Raw genomic sequence first — 22,238 nt, 5'->3', positions numbered from 1 at the left:
GCAAGAAGACAATAAGGGATGCTAAAAAAGAATTTGAGGAGCACATTGCTAAGAACATAAAAACCAACAACAAAAAATTCTATAAATACATTCAAAGCAGGAGACCATCTAGGGAGACGATTGGACCCTTGGATGATAAGGGAGTCAAAGGTGTACTAAAGAACGATAAGGAGATTGCAGAGAAGCTAAATGAATTCTTTGCATCTGTCTTCACAGTGGAAGATATAGGGCAGATCCCTGAACCTGAACTAACATTTGCAGGAAGGGATTCTGAGGAACTGAGACAAATAGTGGTAACGAGAGAGGAAGTTCTAAGCTTAATGGACAATATAAAAACTGACAAATCACCGGGCCCGGATGGCATCCACCCAAGAGTTCTCAAAGAACTCAAAGGTGAAATTGCTGATCTGCTAACTAAAATATGTAACTTGTCCCTTGGGTCCTCCTCCGTGCCTGAGGACTGGAAAGTGGCAAATGTAACGCCAATCTTCAAAAAGGGATCCAGAGGGGATCCCGGAAATTACAGGCCAGTTAGCTTAACTTCTGTCCCTGGAAAACTGGTAGAAAGTATTATTAAAGCTAGATTAACTAAGCACATAGAAGAACAAGCCTTGATGAAGCAGAGCCAGTGTGGCTTCTGCAAGGGAAAGTCCTGTCTCAGTAACCTATTAGAATTCTTTGAGAGTGTCAACAAGCATATAGATAGAGGTGATCCAGTGGACATAGTGTACTTAGACTTTCAAAAAGCGTTTGACAAGGTACCTCACCAAAGGCTTCTGAGGAAGCTTAGCAGTCATGGAATAAGAGGAGAGGTCCTCTTGTGGATAAGAAATTGGTTAAGAAGCAGAAAGCAGAGAGTAGGAATAAATGGACAGTTCTCCCAATGGAGGGCTGTAGAAAGTGGAGTCCCTCAAGGATCGGTATTGCGACCTGTACTTTTCGACTTGTTCATTAATGACCTAGAATTAGGAGTGAGCAGTGAAGTGGCCAAGTTTGCTGATGACACTAACTTGTTCAGGGTTGTTAAAACAAAAAGGGATTGCGAAGAGCTCCAAAAAGACCTCTCCAAACTGAGTGAATGGGCAGAAAAATGGCAAATGCAATTCAATATAAACAAGTGTAAAATTATGCATATTGGAGCAAAAAATCTGAATTTCACATATACGCTCATGGGGTCTGAACTGGCGGTGACCGACCAGGAGAGAGACCTCGGGGTTGTAGTGGACAGCACGATGAAAATGTCGACCCAGTGTGCGGCAGCTGTGAAAAAGGCAAATTCCATGCTAGTGATAATTAGGAAAGGTATTGAAAATAAAACAGCCGATATCATAATGCCGTTGTATAAATCTATGGTGCGGCCGCATTTGGAATACTGTGTACAGTTCTGGTCGCCTCATCTCAAAAAGGATATTATAGAGTTGGAAAAGGTTCAGAAGAGGGCAACCAGAATGATCAAGGGGATGGAGCAACTCCCTTACGAGGAAAGGTTGCAGCATTTGGGGCTTTTTAGTTTAGAGAAAAGGCGGGTCAGAGGAGACATGATAGAAGTGGATAAAATTATGCATGGCATTGAGAAAGTGGATAGAGAAAAGTTCTTCTCCCTCTCTCATAATACTAGAACTCGTGGACATTCAAAGAAGCTGAATGTTGGAAGATTCAGGACAGACAAAAGGACTTCTTTACTCAGCGCATAGTTAAACTATGGAATTTGCTCCCACAAGATGCAGTAGTGGCCACCAGCTTGGATGGCTTTAAAAGAAGATTAGACAAATTCATGGAGGACAGGGCTATCAATGGCTGCTAGCTGTGATGACTGTGCTCTGCCACCCTAGTCAGAGGCAGCATGCTTCTGAAAACCAGTTGCTGGAAGCCTCAGGAGGGGAGAGTGTTCTTGCACTCGGGTCCTGCTTGCGGGCTTCCCCCAGGCACCTGGTTGGCCACTGTGAGAACAGGATGCTGGACTAGATGGGCCACTGGCCTGATCCAGCAGGCTCTTCTTATGTTCTTATGTTCATGGAGTTCCCAATCCACGCTGATCCCTGCTGCTGCCTGCAGGGTTCGGGGATGCATCTCCAGGGACACATTTGTTCCCTCATCAGCACACGGCAGACTGTAACCATCTTCCTCCCACTCAGTGCCCTGGGAAAAGTCTTTAAGCCAGTCCACTTCATCTCCTGCCCCAAACTCCAAATCAAAGTCCTGCCACAAAGTCCTTCAGTGGGGGCATCTTCTTCAGGACAAGCTGGCCTAGCCCATCTAGGCTGACAGAAAGAGATCTTCCTCTGTGCTCTCCCTCACCATCTCCAGTGTGAATCATGGGCCCAAACGGAGGCAGGTAACCCTCCCAGTGTCTCTTGCCCTCCAAACTCACAGGACACAGGGTGCCTCTCTCTACTGGAATTTCCTCAGGAACAGTACCCATCATAGGAGCTAAAAGGCCATTAAGGGGCACCCAAGGGGCAAAGTCAGTTGGGGATTTTATCTCACCCATCTCTCCAGGTGCTGGGAGATCCTCTTGGTCTTGCACTCCTCCTGCCCTTTTCCTTGCACAGCCATTTCTCCAGGTGCCGGCAGCTCCTTTCGCACACAACGTTTTCTCCTGCACTTTCTCTTCCGCAGCTGGCACACACAGGGTGAAGAAATCTGCCAGCAGCTGCTCTTCTCCAGCTTGTAGTTCACCCTTCCCAAGGCCCTTTCTTCCTCCTGCGTTACTTCTTCAGCAGGAGACACACATGGAGCAGAGAAATCTATGAGCAGCATCTCTTCTCCAGCCTGCATGCCACTTTCTTCTGAGGCCTCTTCCTCTTCATTTTCCAGCCTGCCCTCCTTCAACTCTTGGGGCTTTACTTCCAGCTTTCTGGTGTCTTCCGCCCAGCAGACTCCTGGACAATCAAAACTTCTTCTTCCTCCTCCACTACTGCCTGCAACTCCTCACAGCCCAAGCCCTCCAGCTGCCCATCCACTTTCTGGATCTCTTTAGCCTCCCCCACCTGGGTGCTCTGCAGCCGGACTCTCGGGTCACTCTCGACCCCTTGTAGTGTCTGATCTGGCAGGGCTCTCACCTCCTCACATGGGGCCTCCCTTTTCTCTCCAAAGAGGCTTTTCATCCTCTCTTCAAATTGTCACTGGTCCTCCTGGCACTCTCGTTGCCTTTCCGGCTGGTCTCCTTGGCAACTTTTCTCAATCCATTCTGCATGCTGCTGAAACATCAGTGTCATCTGTTTCAGGAGGGTTGCTAGTTCTCCCTCCATCTTGACTCAGGCACATCTTGCTCCCAATGCTTCTAGGAAACTCAATCCCACTGCTACCACCAGTGTTGCCCACCACCTCAATCTCCAGGCAGTGAGAGATCTCCAGGGGTCCCTGCACTAACCCAGGGGTTTGGGTTCCTTGGAAGGTCAGCAGACATTGTTATGTCTTATTTATTGAAATATGGCTTATCTATATGCACACCTTCCAATCTGAGCTTAAGAGAGAGGGGTTCAAAGCATCAGCAGTTCAATAGATCTTGCTTTTCCATCAGGCTTATAGGGGGCATTCTAAAGCCATGGTGCAGGGAGTCCTCAAAACACAAGCCTGTCTCAGGCCCGCAGGGGGGGGCTCTCCTGCAGAGTTTCAATAAAAATAGGATCTCCCTGGCCCAGTTAATGGGCACTTGATAGACCCATTAACCCACCTGGCCACTTTTAGATCATTCATTCATTCATTGTGTGTGTGTGTGTGTGTGTGTGTGTGTGTGCGCGTGTGTGCGTGCGTGTGTGTGTGTGTGTGTGTGTGTGTGTGTGTGTGTGTGTGTGTGTGTGTGTGTGAGAGAGAGAGAGAGAGAGAGAGAGAGAGAGAGAGAGAGAGATCCTTCCACCCAGTAGGAGCCCAGGGTGGCAAGATTAACAAAACAGACTCATCTGACCAGCAGAGCAGGTTTATCACCTCTGGTGCAGGGTTTCAAATCAGAGGCTGGAACAAGATTCAAAGAAATCATCCATTTCAACCTCAAACCCATAACAATATTTATCAAAGGGGTGACTTCCCATCGTTGCATCTAGTTGGCTACTGTGAAAACAGGATGCTAGACCAAATGGGCCCCTTTGGTCTAAGATGGTGCCAGCTTCTTATGTTCTAAGAGGGCAGACTCGTCTGTGACACAGCTGACCCATATTAGGCCAGATATCTCTCCCAACATGGGGCAACTGCCACAAAGTAGTCTGGTCTCACACACACTTACAGTACCTCTCTTCAAAGTGCAGAAAACCCTCATCACCACCGATAACTAGAAGCTGGGATGCTGTGATTAATTAAAGTTTGCAGTGTGCCTTTCTGAACAATTCAGTATTATCTTATTCACATTTGCAGGAGCTGGCTGTTTCCATTAAGCCCCTCACAGCATTCAAGACAAAGAAGAAAACGGGGCGGGGGTGGGGATACAGGCGGTGAATGAGGAAGGAAAGTCTGCTTTTGCTACAACTAATTCCTTGTCCTCTTGTTTCCACTCTTATGATGAGCCCCGCTGCTACTTAAAAAGCTGCTGTCACTTTCCACAGAAAGCCTTGAGAGATGCACTTTGTGTCAAGATAATTCTGCCTATATAATGCATCCCTGGCTTTATTTTCTACTGGATTTTGGCATGAAGAGAAATTTGCATGAGAAGAGAGTATTTGTTGCCGATGAAATTCATCGCCTCCACCTGCTGCTGGTGCTGGTGGTGAACTCATTCAGCAGCAGTCGAGGAATGACAATTGTGCTCTGAACCAGTCAACAGCTATTTATACCTGGATAGCAACCATGTGACATTAAGCCAGCCTAATGTAGCCTCATGGAATTCTGGGAATCTGTAGTATAACAGAAGTGCTGGAACTTCTGCCACAACTTTGTGGGATCAGTTTCCGTTGGTGCTGCCTGATGATGTGGCCAGCAACATGTCCTCTCATCCCTTCCCTTTCTTGGCTTATTAAAGCTTGCCTAGGGAGTATGTCCATGGGAACTGGTAGACTGTCAACTACACTTCCTCCCTCATTGTCCTCAAAGGCTTCTACCTCTGATCCCTCTCCCTGCTGTACCTGGGGAAGCTGGGGCTCAACCGACTCCCCTCCCTGGTCCCCCTGGGAGAGCTGGGGCTCAACACTGGGATAGCCTGACCACTGTTGTCCATGCACTGGAAACCTCCAGGCTGGATTACTGTAATGCCCTCTATGTGGGGCTGCCCTTGAGGTTGCTCCAGAAGCTGCAACTGGTGCAAAATGCAGCAGCATGACTGCTCAATGGGATAGGGTATCACCAACATGTCACCCCACTGCTGAAAGAATTGCACTGGCGGTCCATTAGCTACATGGACACGGTCAAGATTCTATTTTGCTGCACAAAGCCCTATGCAGCTTGGGACCAGGATACTTGAAAGATTATCTTACCCCTTGTCTACCCTGTCGATCACTGCACTCTGCACGTGAGGGCCTCCTGCAGATACCATCTCATCAGGAGGTCCGTTCTGCACAACATAGGAAGTGGACTTTTAATGTTGTGGCACCAACACTCTGGAATTCCCTCCCCTTAAATATTAAACAGGCACCATCTCTGTTATTTTTTGGTGCCTATTGAAGACCTTCCTCTTTCAACAAGCCTTTTAAGTCAAGATCTTATCCAGTCTGTGTCTGTGCTAGAATTGCTTGTTAAGATGTTTTTAAAGTTGTTTTGAAAGATGCTGTGTTTTAATATGTTTTAAAACATTTTGTTTTTAAGATATTTTGAAGAGCTTTTAGTGTTTTTGTTTGCCTCCCTGGGCTCCTTCTGGGAGGGAGGGCAGGATATAGGTTTAATAAATAAATAAATTAAATAAAAACTTTGGAATTCCCTCCCCTTAAATATTAGACAAGTGCTATCTCTGTTGTCATTTCGCTGCCTGTTGAAGACCTTCCTCTTTCAACAAGCCTTTTAAGTAGAGATCTTATCCCAGTCTGTGCCTGTGCTGGAATTGCTTTTTAAGATTTATTTATTTATTTATTTATTTATTTAGCTTGTATACTGCCCCATAGCTAAAGCTCTCTGGGCGGTTTACAATAACTAAAAACAAATACAATTTAAAATACATCTTTTAAAAACAATTTAAAACACAATTTTAAAATTTAAAACAATATAGAACACATGTTAAAATGCCTGGGAGAAGAGGAAAGTCTTGACCTGGCGCCAGAAAGATAACAGTGATGGCGCCAGGCGCACCTCATCAAAGAGATCATTCCATAATTTGGGGCCACCACTGAGAAGGCCCTCTTCCTTGTTGCCATTCTCCGAGCTTCCCTCGGAGTAGGCATCCGGAGGAGGGCCTTTGATCTTGAATGTAGTGTATGGGTGGGTTCGTATCGGGAAAGGAGTTCCATCAGGTATTGTGGTCCCAAGCCGTGTAAGGCTTTATAGGTCAATACCAGCACCTTGAATCGAGCTCGGAAACATAAAGGCAGCCAGTGCAAGCAGACCAGAATCGGTTTTATATGTTCGGACCGTCTGGTCCCTGTTACCAATCTGGCCGCTGCATTTTGCACAAGCTGCAGTTTCCGAACCGTCTTCAAAGGCAGCCCCATGTAGAGTGCATTGCAGTAATCTAAGTTGGAGGTTACCAGAGCATGGACAACTGAAGCCAGATTATCCCTGTCCAGATAGGGATGTAGTTGGGCCACCAACCAAAGTTGGTAGAAGGCACCCCGTGCCACTGAGGCTACCTGAGCCTCAAGTGACAGAGATGATTCTAGGAGAACCCCCAAGTTACAAACCTGCTCCTTCAGGGGGAGTGCAACCCCATCCAGGACAGGTTGGACATCCACCATCCGGTCAGAAGAACCACCCACTAGCAGCATATCAGTCTTGTCTGGATTGAGCCTCAGTTTATTAGCCCTCATCCAGTCCATTGTCGCAGCCAGGCACCAGTTCAGCACATTGACAGCCTCACCTGAAGAAGATGAAAAGGAGAAATAGAGCTGTGTGTCATCAGCATACTGATGGCAACGCACTCCAAAGCTCCGGATGACCCACCCAACGGTTTCATGTAGATGTTGAACAGCATGTGGGACAGAACTGACCCCTGCGGAACCCCATACTGGAGAGTCCAGGGTGCCGAATAATGTTCCCCACCTGCTGGAGCCGACCTCCCAAGTAGGAGCGGAACCACTGCAATGCAGTACCTCCCACTCCCAACTCAGCCAGTCTCCCCAGAAGGATACCATGGTCGATGGTATCAAAAGCCGCTGAGAGATCAAGGAGAATCAGCAAAGTCACACTCCCCCTGTCTCTCTCCCGACAAAGGTCATCATACAGGGCGACCAAGGCTGTTTCCATGCCAAAACCAGGCCTGAAGCCCGACTGAAATGGATCCAGATAATCAGTCTCATCCAAGAGTGTCTGGAGCTGGCCCACAACCACTCGTTCAAGGACCTTGTCCAGGAATGGAACATTTGCTACCGGCCTATAGTTAATAAGATTTTCTGGGTCCAGGGAGGGTTTCTTCAGGAGTAGTCTCACTACTGCCTCTTTCAGGCCGCCAGGGACCACCCTCTCTCGCAGATATTTTTAAAGTTGTTTCTAAAGATGTTTATTTGCCATCCTGGGCTCCTTCCGGGAGGATGGGCAGGATATAATTTTTAACAACAACTACTCATCATGGCATACCCCATAGCCACATCCCCAAGGTGAGTCCAAAAATGCAGGCAGCTGAGTTGATCCATTATAGATAGATAGATACTGTAAGCTCCACTGAACTCCATGGTGCTTACTTCTGATTGCATATTGAGTATAACACATTCAGTTAAAATATCCTCAGCCAGTTGAAATGCAGAGTTTAGCTTTTAATTAGAAATTCAAAGAAATGCAAAGAAGTATTACCATTTCAACTGTTAGCATGAAATAGGAACCCTGTCAAAGAAAAGAAGTATCCAGCTTCTGATAGCTTAATTTCCTAATTCTCTGACTTCCTTTTTGCTTATCTGTCACAATCAAACTTGCCAGAGTAAGAGGTAGTCATCAAGTACCCTGGCACTTTGGTGGATGACATAATTGCTCCTGCTCTGAAAAAGTATCAGAGCTATATTCCCCCTGCATGCACCCTCTACTACACCATGGCTGGATATAGACAGATGGAATGGTCCAAAAGCTGACAATGCCATCTAACCAATCTGTTCATCAATGTTGGATAGTATTCAATGCTAGTCCTAAACAGAGTAGACCCCATGAAGTTAATATATATGATTAACTTACTAGGACTTAGTTGAATATAACCAAGTTTTTCTCTTGAACCTTCCTTGGCAATATCACTTAGGGAATCCATGAATCATGAATGACTACTCCAATGGAGGTGGACAACAGATTTTTCAACATAAATTGATGGCGTGACTGCATTTGGAATAAAAGTTCTGGCTGCTGCATCTTAAATAGAACACCATAGAACTGGAAAAGGTATACAAAACAGCAAGCAAAATGATTAGAATATTGGAGCACCTTCCTCTGGAGAAAAGGCTGAAGTGTTTGGAAGATGTAAGTTTAGGAAAAGGTTGACTTAAGAGAGGACATGGTAAAGCAGGCCTGTGCACGATCTCTGTGATCCCATATGTGGCTCAGATGTGTAAATACAGATCAGACCCAGCCTGGTTGGGACAGATTCAGACCTGATCCAATCAATTCGGATCTGTTGGAAGTGGGGCAAAAGCCACTACTGTTTGGGTTATTTTGTTTTTATTCCAAAAGGAAGATAGAGTTAGGGACCTCCAGCTGACTAGGCTTGCCTACCTTTCCCCGTGCTCTTCTCTACCTAACTTCCTTCTGTTGTAAACTGATATGCTGCTCAGGGAAGCTGACCTTCCTCTCCTTCCTTTGTCTTCTTCTTATGCTGCCCGAGGAGAGAGGAGACACCTTTGTCTCTGCTCTCTCTCTCCTAGACATGAGGGCAATACCCACGTCTGGGCATTGCACCTCCAACTTAGTTAGAACTAGGTATGCCTTTCCTATCTACTACGTATTTCTATAAATAAAGTAGCTTTTCTTATTTTACTAAGTGATCTAAATGCAAGGTTAAAGCCTGGTTCTTGTAGATATCACGACACAGTGAGACACGGTGAGACCAGAGTTCAATTTCGGAGCCCCCCTCGTAATTCTGGTCTCCGCTTTTATTTTACCTCCGCCTGGAGGCGTGGATTATTTTTTCTCCATAAACAGCCTATGACCTTTAACTATTGTATAACATCACGTACATACATAGTACAACAGCATTATCTACGTGGCAATATGCAGGCAGTTATTTAACCACTACAGATGTCAGTATCGTTTACAGCCATAAAGTTAACCACATCCTGTTTTTCCACTGGTCAGATCGCAATGTCTTGAGAGATAGTGTACTGAGAACAGCAGCGTGGTTTGCCAACGTATGCTGTTCATTCAGTCCACCCCACATCTCCCCCTTTTTTATTTTTTAGCAAAAAGTAATTACTACGTAATGGTCGCGGAGCAACAGGTGTACACGTCTGGAAAAGGTATTGTAAAAAACAGCATAAGCCTATACTTAAAATGAGTAAAAGAATAGCATATCTAAGAATCTGACTTAGCCATCCAGTGGGCAGCCAACTCCAAAGCCACTGCCACCAAGTTGTAGGGGCGTCCTGCAAAATGTTATTAGCTAGATCCTTCAAGTTTTTTACCTGTGTTCTGATTTCAAAACTGTTGTCAGTTAAATTAAAACAGCACATATTCTTTATAGTTTCGCACCCCAACTGATGTTGTAATAGCAGGTAATCTATAGCTGCACGATTATCCAAGATAGCTTGTCTTAATATACCCTGCTCTTCATTTAACAAAGCAATGGCTCGAGAGGTGGCATTTATCATCTTAACATAATTACAGGCTAATTTATGTAATTGATTGCTGTTACTTACTGCCAATGCAGGAAGTCCAACAAGGGAGATGGCTAGTGATACACTTTCTGCTTTATTAAGCAATTCCACCTTGTCATTACAATCAGCCGGCATGGCAACAGCTTCTCTTTTCCTACGTTGAGCTAGCAACTCCCTTTTATGAAGGAAAATGGGAACCAGTCGACTCAGGCAACAGATGGTATCAGAAATATTAGCGGGAACATAATTAAAAGTGGTTTCTCCACATGTCCAAAACCATCCACCTGGTAAAGGAATGTGTCCGTACATACTGGATATGTTAATGTGCTGTGTACAATTCCATGTGGGTCTCCCAACCTTTAGACATCCCTTCTGCACCTTATGTCGACTACAATTAACCATCCGAGCACACGTATTATTAATGGAATTTGCAACATGTGATGTAAATAATTGAAAAGCATTAACAGGCAGCTGGAAGGTTGGAGTTCCCCAATTCGAAACAGTATGATATTTAATCTCTGAAGTATTCATGAACCGCCCAAGTCCTGTAATGTTCCCAATATCCCCAGGTGCTTTGCATACGGGTATTAAACATGTTCCCAACATACCCATTTCCTGTACATGTTCAGTCATGCAAAAGTCACTCACATTTGTCATTCTTGCTAACTGAACCCAGATATTGTGTTGAAACCGCATCCCCAACTCCTGCCCCAACCTGTCAGCCCCGGCGCTTCCTAAAATCCAACAAATGCAAAGTACAAAAATAGAATTTGTATTTAAAGACGCAATTAAAGCAAGAATGGTATTCTCAGTTGTCTTGTCCACCCCGGCTTGTTCCATTGCTTTTTCTGCTTGTGTTGCTAAGTTCTTTATTTGGCCCCAAGTCACGGGAGGTTGCGGAACATTCCGACCACGCTTCCTGGAAGACATCCCAGTATCCTGAAGTTGCAGAGAAAAATTAGGGATGGGATTCTTAAGATTATCGTGCCAGGACATCGTCTTTCCAGGGCCGGATACACCTAGCAGGTACCCACACAGGACCGTCAGGCGTAGACACAGCCGCGTAACCTCGACCCCACGTTATAAGCGGAACTGGGCCTTTCCACTCTGGATTTGGTAGTTGCCGAAACTGCACCCGCGGGGCAGGTAGAGACTCCGACTGCTGAAAATGCCGCTGCGCTCGAGTAGAAAAGGAAAAATGAGTATTGGGAGATTGAGACAAATTTAAATGATTAATGGTAAACAACACTTGTGCCAGCCACTCCTCTTTGGTGGCCAATCCCAGTGGTACTCCTCCTTTTTGTTTTTGTTTAAGCAAATGCTCTTTAAGGGTACGATTGGTACGTTCGACGACAGCTTGACCTGTAGAATTATAAGGAATACCAAACAAATGTGTAATGGACCACTTAGTGCAAAACTGTGCAAATTGCTGTGAAACATATGCAGGGCCATTATCAGTTTTTATCGTCTGAGGTTGGCCCATGATGGCAATAGAACGAATGACATGATTAATAACATTCTTAGTTTTTTCCCCTTTCTGAGGAGTTACCCATATGTATCCGGAATATGTATCTACTGTAACATGCAAATACTTCCATGGGGAGAAAGTAGGAAAATGTGTAACATCCATTTGCCACAACTGGTTAACTATGAGACCTCGTGGGTTCACTCCTGGTTCTGGGGATAGAGTTAACTGTGTGCATTGGGGACATTGTTGAATAATGGCAGAGGCTTCCTGGGCAGTAAGATGGAATTGCTTCTGGAGTGCTTTAGCATTTTGATGATGAAGGGCATGACTTTCTATGGGTGTGCAAAGGAGGGCACGAAGAGCCTGATCAGCATATTGATTACCTTCTGTTAACAATCCTGGGAAAGGTTGATGACTGCGAATATGAAATATAGCAAATCGACAAGACCGAGTATGTATGAGTTTTTGAAGTGTAAGCATAAGAGCAAGTAGATTAGTGTCCAGCATGGGAGAGACATAACTACCGGGTAATGCAAGTACAACATTCTTAACATAAAGACTATCGGTAATAATGTTAACCTCCTGATCTGCAAAAGTCAACAGCGCCATACTAACAGCGGCCAACTCAGATCTCTGAGCGGAAGTTTGGGGTAAGGTGAAAATTGTCTTCCAAACCCCCTGCTCGTGCCATGCAACAACCCCTCTAGTTGGACTGCCATCAGTGTAGACCGTGACCGCAGGTAAGGGTTGTAAACTGATTACAGATTGAAACTGGATAGGAATTTTTTGTGTAATTTGAAGCCGTGGATCTGATGAGGAACGACATGAAATTGTGCCCAAATAAGAGACTAAAGCCCATTGAAGGTCATCAGAAAGTGCAACAGCATTTTCCCATGTGTAAAGTTTAAGAGGCAACGAAATTTCAACCGGATCGATACCTAATAATTGCCTTGATCGTAATCGTGCTTTTTGGATTATTTCTGCTGCTTGCATTGGCAAAGTTGTGATAGATGACTTTGGTGTATGGGCTAAGTAAAGCCACTCTATTATATGTGTAGCATTGGAGCCTGACTCCTGAGTGAGTGCAGCAAAAAGTTGGCTTCCATCAAATAAAACAAATAAAATCAGTGGTTTATTCAATATTTGTCGATCCACCCAAATAGCTTTTAACGTTGTAGAAACTAATTCTAGGGATTGCCTTGCCTGTTCCGTTAAAGTAATAATATCTGCAGGTTGACGTCCTTGTTTTAAACATTCAAATAAAGGCCCCATGTCTTGAGTGGTAAGTTTACAATATGGTCGAATCCAATTAATAGAACCCAAGAATTGTTGTAGTTCTACATTGTAGCGGACCCATGGGCACAATTAATTTATTTATTTCTCGTAAATCATGTAAGAGCCTCCACTTTCCAGATTTCTTTTTAATCACAAACACTGGGGTGTTATAAGGGCTATTACTTTCTGCTATATGATCAGCTTCCAGTTGCTCCTTTACCAGTTGGTGCAGAGCTTCTAATTTTTCTTTGGGTAAGGGCCATTGTTCTACCCAAATGGGTATGTCTGTCTTCCATTGTAAAGGAAGAGCTGCCTTTTGTTGGCTAATCATTAATAACAATGGTGGTCTGGAATTGCTCCAGTAAATCCCTTCCCCACAGATTTACTGAAATGTCCAAAATACAAGGGCGAATGTGGGCTATACGATCACCATCAAGAGCAACAACTTGTATCCAATCCTTACTCCGTTTTGAATCCTGAGCTCCGCCCACTCCCCACACAGAAGGGGCCACTTCTACTGGCCAAGAGGATGGCCAGTTATGTTCAGCAATTACTGTGACATCTGCCCCAGAATCTATAATACCTTCAAAAATAACATTGTTTAAACAATACTTACGAACCGGTTTCTCCCTGGTCACTTCTGCCAGTACTGCAGCTACCTGTGGATGGAAAGGATTACCTGAAATACTCACACTCGGCGATTTCGTCCTTGTAGATCCGAATCCACCAGTACGTTTTTGGGAGGAAGTGTTCGATGTGAAAAGACGATATGGCAATAACAATAGTTGCGCAAAAGAATCTCCCTTCTTCAACTGAAGGGGAAGGTGACTCCAATACTGAATATAAATAATTCCCTGATAATCAGAATCAATAACACCAGGTACCACCATTATATTATTCTTGGAAGCAGAGGATCGCGGTAGTACAAGGCCTACGGTGCCTTCTGGTAAAGGGCCAGTGAGTGTGGTAGGCATTAAAAGAACTGCTCCAGGCAAAGGAACATCTTTTGACTCTGCATGTATTAAATCAATTCCAGCGCTTCCTTGAGTAGCAGGGGTGGGTACACTTCCTTGAGATTCGGGGCTGGAAGCCTGCCCCAAGTTCAGTTTCCCTCAATAGGACGGGAAGACACATTGGTATTGGTAGTGGGAGCTGAACGACACTGATTAGCCCAATGATAACCCTTTTTACATTTCGGACAGATCTTCTTTGGCCGGTTTGTAACAGTGCCCCCACCTTTAAATGCTCCTCCGCCAGGAGCCCGACATTCCCTTCTGAAATGACCAGGCTTTTGACAATTAAAACAATTGCCTGTAGGTTTGTTACCCTGTCTTAATGCCCCAGCTAACAATGTCATGGCATGAACATGTGTACCTACCTCTGCACAAGCTTGAATCATGTCTCCCAATTCATATTGCGGTCTATGAATAATGTTTTTCAAAATCTTTTTACAGTCTGTGTTAGAATTCTCGTAAGCTAATTTTAACAATAATTCCCCTTGTGCCTGAGGGTTATCAACCTGCCGTGTCAGAGCCTCTTTCAAACGGTCAACAAACTGAAAATAGGGCTCTGTTGCTTGCTGCCGTACATTCGTAAAAGAACGTAAGGGTTCTTTCCCAGCAGGCACCTTTTTAAATGCTTTCTGTATACACTCAGCAGTTCGATGAAATGCGGCTTCAGGCAATACCCCTTGTTGTGCTATGGTAGCAAAATTACCTGACCCATAAATTTGCTCGGGAATGATATTAGCATCCCCAGCTGCTATAGCAGCATGTCTAAATTCTTGGTCCCAAACTACATATTGCGAAGGAGTCAAAATCATCCTAAAGAGATCCTTCCAATCTTGAGGGATCATGTTATATCCAGTAGCTACTCCTTCCAACATCCCTTGTACATAATTAGCCGTAATCCCATATTCTCTTACTGCCTTATTTATTTCTCTAATAACAGAAAACGGAAGAGCTGTCCAAGTTGCTATGCGATTATTAGCATTATTAGGATCTGGCTGATATGTAACGGGAAAAGCTGAAATTGTACCCTCCCAGTCTCCCATTTCTTCCATAGATAATAATCCTGAGGCTGCAGCCTGAGCTATGGCTGCTTTAACCTTCCCAGTAACCTGTTCTTGTTGGACTGGAGGGCTATATGGAGGAGCATTTACAAATTTCTCAATATCCTTTTCAGGTGTAGGTAAAGAAAGTTGGGGATAAAGAGGAGTTTTCTGGTCAGAATTGGCAAACAGCGATGTCTCTTTTATCCCTAAATGACTAATGGCCTCAGCACACTTTTGCCATAATAAGAGATGGTGAATAGGTGCTCTTGGTTCTTCATGTAATTTTCTCCCTATCTTTATCCAATCTGACTGACGTAGTGATCCTTGCTCTGGATACCATGGACATTGACATTGAATTGTTTTTAACAATGATTCAATGTGAGAACGACTTATAAAAGCTGAGGTATCCTGTTTTAAAATTTTTTGTAGCTCTTGTGCATGAACCTTCTGCTGAGCTGACAATTCCCCCCCCATACTCACGAATGGGAGCTGTACGCTGAGGTGCACCGTTGGCTGATCCTGCCAGTGGGTACGAGGGTGTTTGTTCTGAATCACGTCGAGGTCACCAGATGTAGATATCACGACACAGTGAGACACGGTGAGACCAGAGTTCAATTTCGGAGCCCCCCTCGTAATTCTGGTCTCCGCTTTTATTTTACCTCCGCCTGGAGGCGTGGATTATTTTTTCTCCATAAACAGCCTATGACCTTTAACTATTGTATAACATCACGTACATACATAGTACAACAGCATTATCTACGTGGCAATATGCAGGCAGTTATTTAACCACTACAGATGTCAGTATCGTTTACAGCCATAAAGTTAACCACATCCTGTTTTTCCACTGGTCAGATCGCAATGTCTTGAGAGATAGTGTACTGAGAACAGCAGCGTGGTTTGCCAACGTATGCTGTTCATTCAGTCCACCCCACAGGTTCTAAGCTAAATACACACACTGGCACACATGCAGCTCAGACGTTGAGTATCTCTGCATATTTCCATAGCAGGATCCAGATCACAATCTGAATATTACAAATCTCTGGAAATCCCATTACATTGCAAAACAAAAACGGACATAACTTTCTTGTTTTTTAACCTAGAGACATGAAATTTGGAGACATGGTAGGTCATATATAGGGGATGAAACCTGCCAAGTTGCAGGAGGATATCTCTCATGCTATCCACCTTTAAAGTTTAAAATGTTTTAAATTAAAACCAACACAGGGACATGAAAACTGATGACATGATAGCCTTTAGAGGGAATTAACCCTGCCAAGTTGCATGTTGGTGGCCCAGGGAATTTCTTTCTAATCATCCTTAAAAGTTTGGTTTTTCCAAAAAGGATTAAAAAAAAAAAAACACTATGAGCACTCAGTCATTCCACACTCCTGTGTTTCCCCTGTTCCTTTCTTCAAGATTTTGAAAAAATTGAGGATTTTTAAAAATTAGATACTAGGCACATATAAATAGCATCAGGCAGGCAAGGACTGGCAGCACCATGGAGATAACAGGGACATGAAATTTAAAGATATGGTAGCCCCAATAGAGGGGATGAACCCTACCAAATTTCAGGTTAGTAGTCTAGGGGTTTTCATCCTAGCCATTTTTTAAGTCTGCTTTTAAAAAAATTTTTTTTAAAGAAGATCCTGCCATATAGGGGGCAGATTGCCAAGAGAGGAGAAAATAAAAAATAAAAAAACTATTTAATATTAATAATATTCACTGTGGTTAGCAGTTGGAAATAGATGATGATGATGATGATGATGACGACGACGACAATGATCTCAGAACACTGGCTAATATGCCCACAAGGTCTGTCTGTCTGGCTGGCTGGCTGGCTAACAATAATAATCAAGTACTACAAGCCTGAGAAATGGAACTTTCCCTAGGCACTGTCTTCACACCTTGTATCATTTTATAACCCTTTACCATAGGACTGTGACAGTATTTGTACACATTGCAAACCAAATAGGGCCAATTTGGGCTGATTTGTATCCTGACCAAATTGGGTTGAAGCAGCAAATCTCTACAGAATGGACCAGTTTGTCCCGAATTGATTTGTATAGATCTGTAGTCAAAACAGTCTCTAATAGTCTCAGGATGTCTCTGAAATGGAGCACTTACAGCATCATAAAGGAGAACACCAGGGTGGGGAGAGAAGGAGGAAGGCTAGAATGCTATCACTCCACCCAACACCCTCTCCAATCACATTCTTTGAAGGGGTGAAGTCTTAAAATTCAGAAATCCTTTTTAATTTCTGTCTCATATAAATGTTTGGTGGGGGTTGGGTAGCATTTGTTCAGCTTGTGTATATTTTCTGTTCTTTCCCAATCAATTCCGGTCACATCCTTATTTACATTTTTTTTAAAGTTTGTTGTCTGAGTTGTTTTTAAAATTTTATTCAATTCTCATTGCTAAGAATTATTAAACCTTGTGAGCATATTTAGTCACAGCTTTCTGAAATTATTATTATCATTCATTATTTTCCACTTGCTACCACAAACAATAAGAAACAGCCAGCTTGTGTGGTTACACATCCAGCAAGTCTCTTCTTAAGAACATAAGAACATAAGAAGAGCCTGCTGGATCAGGCCAGTGGCCCATCTAGTCCAGCATCCTGTTCTCACAGTGGCCAACCAGGTGCCTGGGGGAAGCCCGCAAGCAGGACCCGAGTGCAAGAACACTCTCCCCTCCTGAGGCTTCCGGCAACTGGTTTTCAGAAGCATGCTGCCTCTGACTAGGGTGGCAGAGCACAGCCATCATGGCTAGTAGCCATTGATAGCCCTGTCCTCCATGAATTTGTCTAATCTTCTTTTAAAGCCATCCAAGCTGGTGGCCAGTCAGGCCAATGGAAATGAATGGCACACAAGATGGACCAGCCCAGGTTCTGGTTCCATCTCCTGTTCCTTCCCTGGCTACTTCATTAACCCTTTTTAGCCACAGCTATGTCAGACTGTGCTTTTGTGGCTGAAGCCTGAGGATGATAACTGTGCTCTGAAGGATGGCACTGAAACTTCCTCAGCTCAAAAGAGTGACCTGACAAAGCTGCGCAGTGGGACAACCATTAACCATAACCCCCACATCTGTCTTTTTGTGCTAGAAACCCTGAGTTTGTTGTTTCTTCAGTGCTCACTAGAAGTGACCACAGTGCATGCTTGTAGGTGGCATCAAAAACTCGGCATTTCTGGCACAAAATGTTGGCATAGGTTTTTGAGGGAAACCAGATTTGAGAGTTCATGGTTAATGGAGCTCCCATGGGGATAGGGAAGGTGGTTGGGCTCTAAATTCAGGAGAATACAAAAAAGAGCAAATGGAGGAAAGTAGGCTCTCCAAAAAAGGAGAATGAGTGCCAATGAAGAAAACAAAGAATCGATAAAGGAAGCTGTGGGGAAAGAGCAAGAAACATAGGGGAGAGGAGCTCAGAAACTACCCCAAATGGGATGCATGGTGGCATCTTGACGGGTTGGAGCCTGACAGCCACAGCTGCTGTCTGTGCTAGATGTTTACACCATGCAGATCATCTGGAGGATGGGCAACAGGCATCTTTCTCCTGAGACAAGAGAGCATTGCCAACCCAGGGACACAAGTAAAGCCACCTTTGGGTAAAATTTTACTGGTGAGTTCATACTCCTTTCACCTTTCCCTGCCTTATCCTTAAGCTACCTGCAGTAGAGCCTTTTCTCCTCTCAGATATGACCTCTAAACAAGAAGAGACATTCTCTCGCTGGATCGTCACCTTGTAGTGGTGAGTGGGCTTGCATGTTCCAATGAACCCTGTGAGCGATGTCATCATGAGTCATGTACTCCCAGCAGGGTCACCCGTGGCGGTAAGGTCAAGGGAGAGGAACCAGACAAAGAACGATCCAAGAAAGTCCTCAACGGCAGAACACACGGAGGATAACAATGTGTACATTACAACGGCTGTGAAGGCAGATGAAGGCTTTAGCAAATAAAAGACTTCCAATCGTCGTGATATCCCATGCCATTGGATCAAAACCTTTTTCTGTCAAGATTGTGTTTTGATTGTCGTGCACCAATCTCTTCACATAAAACAAATTCATGCACAGGCGTCTTCCAAACAAAACAAAACAAAAGTCCCATGGCGATTGGCGAATGGCGATGGGGGGCAGGACTGTGAAATCCAGAAGCCCCTAGTCATGGACCAGCACATGGGCAATGGATACAGACTCAGTCGTCCTGGCTCAAGGACCAAGGCAGTTGAGTAGTTCGGCAGCTATATCGACAACTGAGCAGTCCTATTCAGGATCCACTCTGCTCACTCGGTATGGGGAGGGAGCTTCAAAATGTGCCCTAAACATAGTCTGCCTCATCTCTCTCCCTGACTGGATTACCACATCCAGTGAGGTCACCACTTAGCAGTTGCAAAAGACAATTGAACTTTGGAAAATGAAATATACGGACATTGCTGGACAATACAGATAGTGAACGTCCTGAACGCAGGACTGCCATCATCATGAGGGAGTTCAGACATTTTAATATTGTCATAACAACACTCCAAGAAACTCGAAGAGCAGGAGGAGGACAACTGAAGGAAGAAAAAGGAGGTTATACCTTCTTCTGGAAAGGACTGCCTGAAAAAGAATGATGAATACATGGAGTAGGCTTTGCTATTAAAAATAATCTTGTGAAGCTCTTGTCAGAAGTTCCTACTGGCATTAATGAACGACTCTCAAATCTCCGGTTAAAACTTGCCAGAAACCAGCAGGCAACTATTCTAAGTGCTTATGCATCAACATTAGATGCTGATGAAGACATCAGGGAAATTTTTTATAACCAGTTGGACAACATCTTATCAAAGGAGGATAAAATTATTCTCTTGGGTGATTTCAATGCAAGAGTTGGGCGTGATTTCGATTTATGACCAGAAACCATTGGGAAAGAAGAAGCTGGCAGTAGCAACCTGAATGGAATTCTACTTCTGACTAAGTATGTAGAGCATAATCTTGTTATTACAAACACACTCTTTTGCCAGAAAAATAAATTTAAAACATCATGGAAGCACCCTTGGTCAAAAAACTGGCATCTCCTGGATTATGTAATTGTCCATACCAGAGATTGTCATGATGTACTCCTCACTAGGGCCATGACAAGTGCTGATGACTGCTGGACACATCACCGATTAATTCGATCCACTATGGCCATTAATATTGTTCCTCAATGTAGGCTCCAAGGAAGAAAACCAAAGCATAAAATGAACATCCATGCCCTTCAAGATCCTATTAAGCGAGACTGCTTTCAAACTCTCAAGAAACATCTACTGGCGGGACTCCCTGAAAACATTGAGGAACACTGGATTAAACTGAAGACATCCATTATTGCAGCATGTGAACAAACTATTGGATACCAAAATAAGAAACATCAGGATTGGTTTGATGAGAATGATAGTGAGATTGAACATATCATCGACAAGAAAAGGAAAGCCTTCCAGATATGGCAAAAAGACATTAACTGTGCTGCTAAGAAAAAAATCTATGCCAGTGCAAAGGCTGAGGTCCAAAGAAGAACTAGAGAATTTAAGAATGCCTGGTGGGTAAAGAAAACTCAAGAAATCCAGCGCTTTGCAGATGCTCACGATGCATGGGGCTTTTTAAATGCCACAAAGGCCATCTATGAACCAACAAATTACGGTACAAATCCCTTACGTTCAGTGGATGGTACCAAACTTCTTAAGGATAAAGAGTCTATTACACTGCATTGGAAACAGCATTACCACAACCTCCTTAGTCGTAACTCTATTGTGGCTGGTGAAGTCTTCTCTCAAATTCCACAACAACAAATTAGAGATGAGCTTGCAGTATCTCCTAATTTGGATGAAGTCAGTAAAGCCATAAATCAAATGAAGAACAACAAAGCTAGTGGACCTGATGGGATTCCTACTGAAATCTTTAAAGAAGGTAGGCCTGAACTTATAAAACAACTTCATAAGCTCATCGAAAATATCTGGATGAGGGAGGAGATCCCAGAAGACTTTAAGGATGCCATAATTACCACCCTTTTTAAGAAGGGTGATAGAACAAATACAATCCTTGCAAGGATCCTTGCAAATCGTCTCCTACCGATCTCAGAGGATGTCCTCCCCGAATCTCAAAATGGTTTCTGCCGTTCCAGGGGGACAGTGGACATGATCTTCACTGCACAACAGCTTCAAGAAAAATGCCAGGAGCAGAATTGACCTTTATATATGGCATTTATTGATCTGACTAAAGCCTTTGACACTGTGAATCGAACCGCTCTCTGGACCATCCTTCTGAAAACTGGATGCCCTGATAAATTTGTGAATATTTTACGACTCCTTCATGACAACATGACAGCAACAATTTTGGACAACAATGGTGTTCAGACGATCCATTCAGAGTCTGATCAGGCATAAAACGGGTGTGTCATTGCTCCTACCTTATTTGCTATCTTCATTGCTATGATTCTACACCTTATTGAGGGGAAACTTCCTACTGGTGTGGAAATCATATATCGAACAGATGGAAAGCTTTTTAATCTCATCAGGCTGAAAGCAAAAAGTAAGCTAATGTCAACCTCTGTCGTAGAACTTCCATATGCCAATGATAATGTAGTCTCTGCACATTCAGAGAAAGATCTTCAAACTATCCTAAATGTCTTTGCAGAAGCATATGGAAAACTTGGGCCTCACTTAGTATTAAAAAATCCCAAAGTGCTTCATCAACAGGTGCAAACTAGTCCCTCTGTAGCACCATCAATCCAGCTTAATGGTGTGACACTAGAGAACGCTGGTCACTTCCCCTATCTCAGCAGCCATCTCTCTGGAAAAGCTGACATCAATGCTGAAATTCAGCATCGTCTGAGCTCTGCAAGTGCTGCATTCTCCCGAATGAAGCGTAGAGTGTTCGAGGGACGGAATATTCGCAGGGAGACCAAAATGCTTATTTACAAAGCCATTGTATTACCGACCTTGCTGTACGCCTGTGAAACATGGACCATTTATAAACGCCACTCCCAATTTCTTCAAAGATTTCACCAACGCTGCCTCCAGAAAATTCTGCAAATTACTTGGGAAGACAGACGGACTAATGTTAGTGTTTTGGAAGAAGCAAAGACTACCAGTGTTGAACCAATGATCCTTCAACATCAACTTTGCTGGACTGGCCATGTTGTTCAAGTGCCTGATCTATGTTTTCCAAAGCTACTTTACTCCCAACTTAAGGATGGAAAACGGAATGTCGATGGACAGCAAAAGAGGTTTAAAGATGTTCTTAAAGTGAATCTAAAAAAATGTAATATGAGCATTGAGAAATGGGATGTCTTGGCCCATGAACGTCCCAAATGGAGGTTGGCTATTATCAAAGGTGCTATAGACTTCGAAGAAGCATGAATACAGGGCGAATGGGACAAACGAGCTAAGCGGAAGACACTTCAAACAAGTCCTCATCACGACCATCTTCCATCTGGAAACCTATGTCCTCACTGTGGGAGAATGTGTGGATCCAGAATTGGCCTCCACAGTCACTTATGGACCCACTGTTAAAGACCTTATCTTGGAAGACAATCTTACTTGGCCACGAGTGATCACCAATGAATGACAAAGAGGACC

The 22,238-nt window shown here is 43.9% G+C and overlaps 1 long non-coding RNA gene across 1 annotated transcript; it reads right to left on the bottom strand.

Moving 5' to 3' along the window:
• Nucleotides 1-10,394: 10,394 nt before the first annotated feature.
• Nucleotides 10,395-15,300, bottom strand: LOC133368484 (uncharacterized). The gene is made up of 3 exons (XR_009758654.1): nt 15,134-15,300; nt 13,217-13,259; nt 10,395-11,031 (listed from the first exon to the last, which is right to left on the bottom strand). It is a non-coding gene; the product is annotated as an uncharacterized LOC133368484 (long non-coding RNA).
• Between the last annotated feature and the right edge of the window lie 6,938 nt (nt 15,301-22,238).

Source organism: Rhineura floridana, chromosome 12 (assembly GCF_030035675.1).
Source record: "Rhineura floridana isolate rRhiFlo1 chromosome 12, rRhiFlo1.hap2, whole genome shotgun sequence".
Classification (NCBI taxonomy): Eukaryota; Metazoa; Chordata; class Lepidosauria; order Squamata; family Rhineuridae; genus Rhineura; species Rhineura floridana.
Note: the sequence above shows the minus strand (reverse complement) of the source record. Positions and strands in the feature narration are given on the sequence as shown.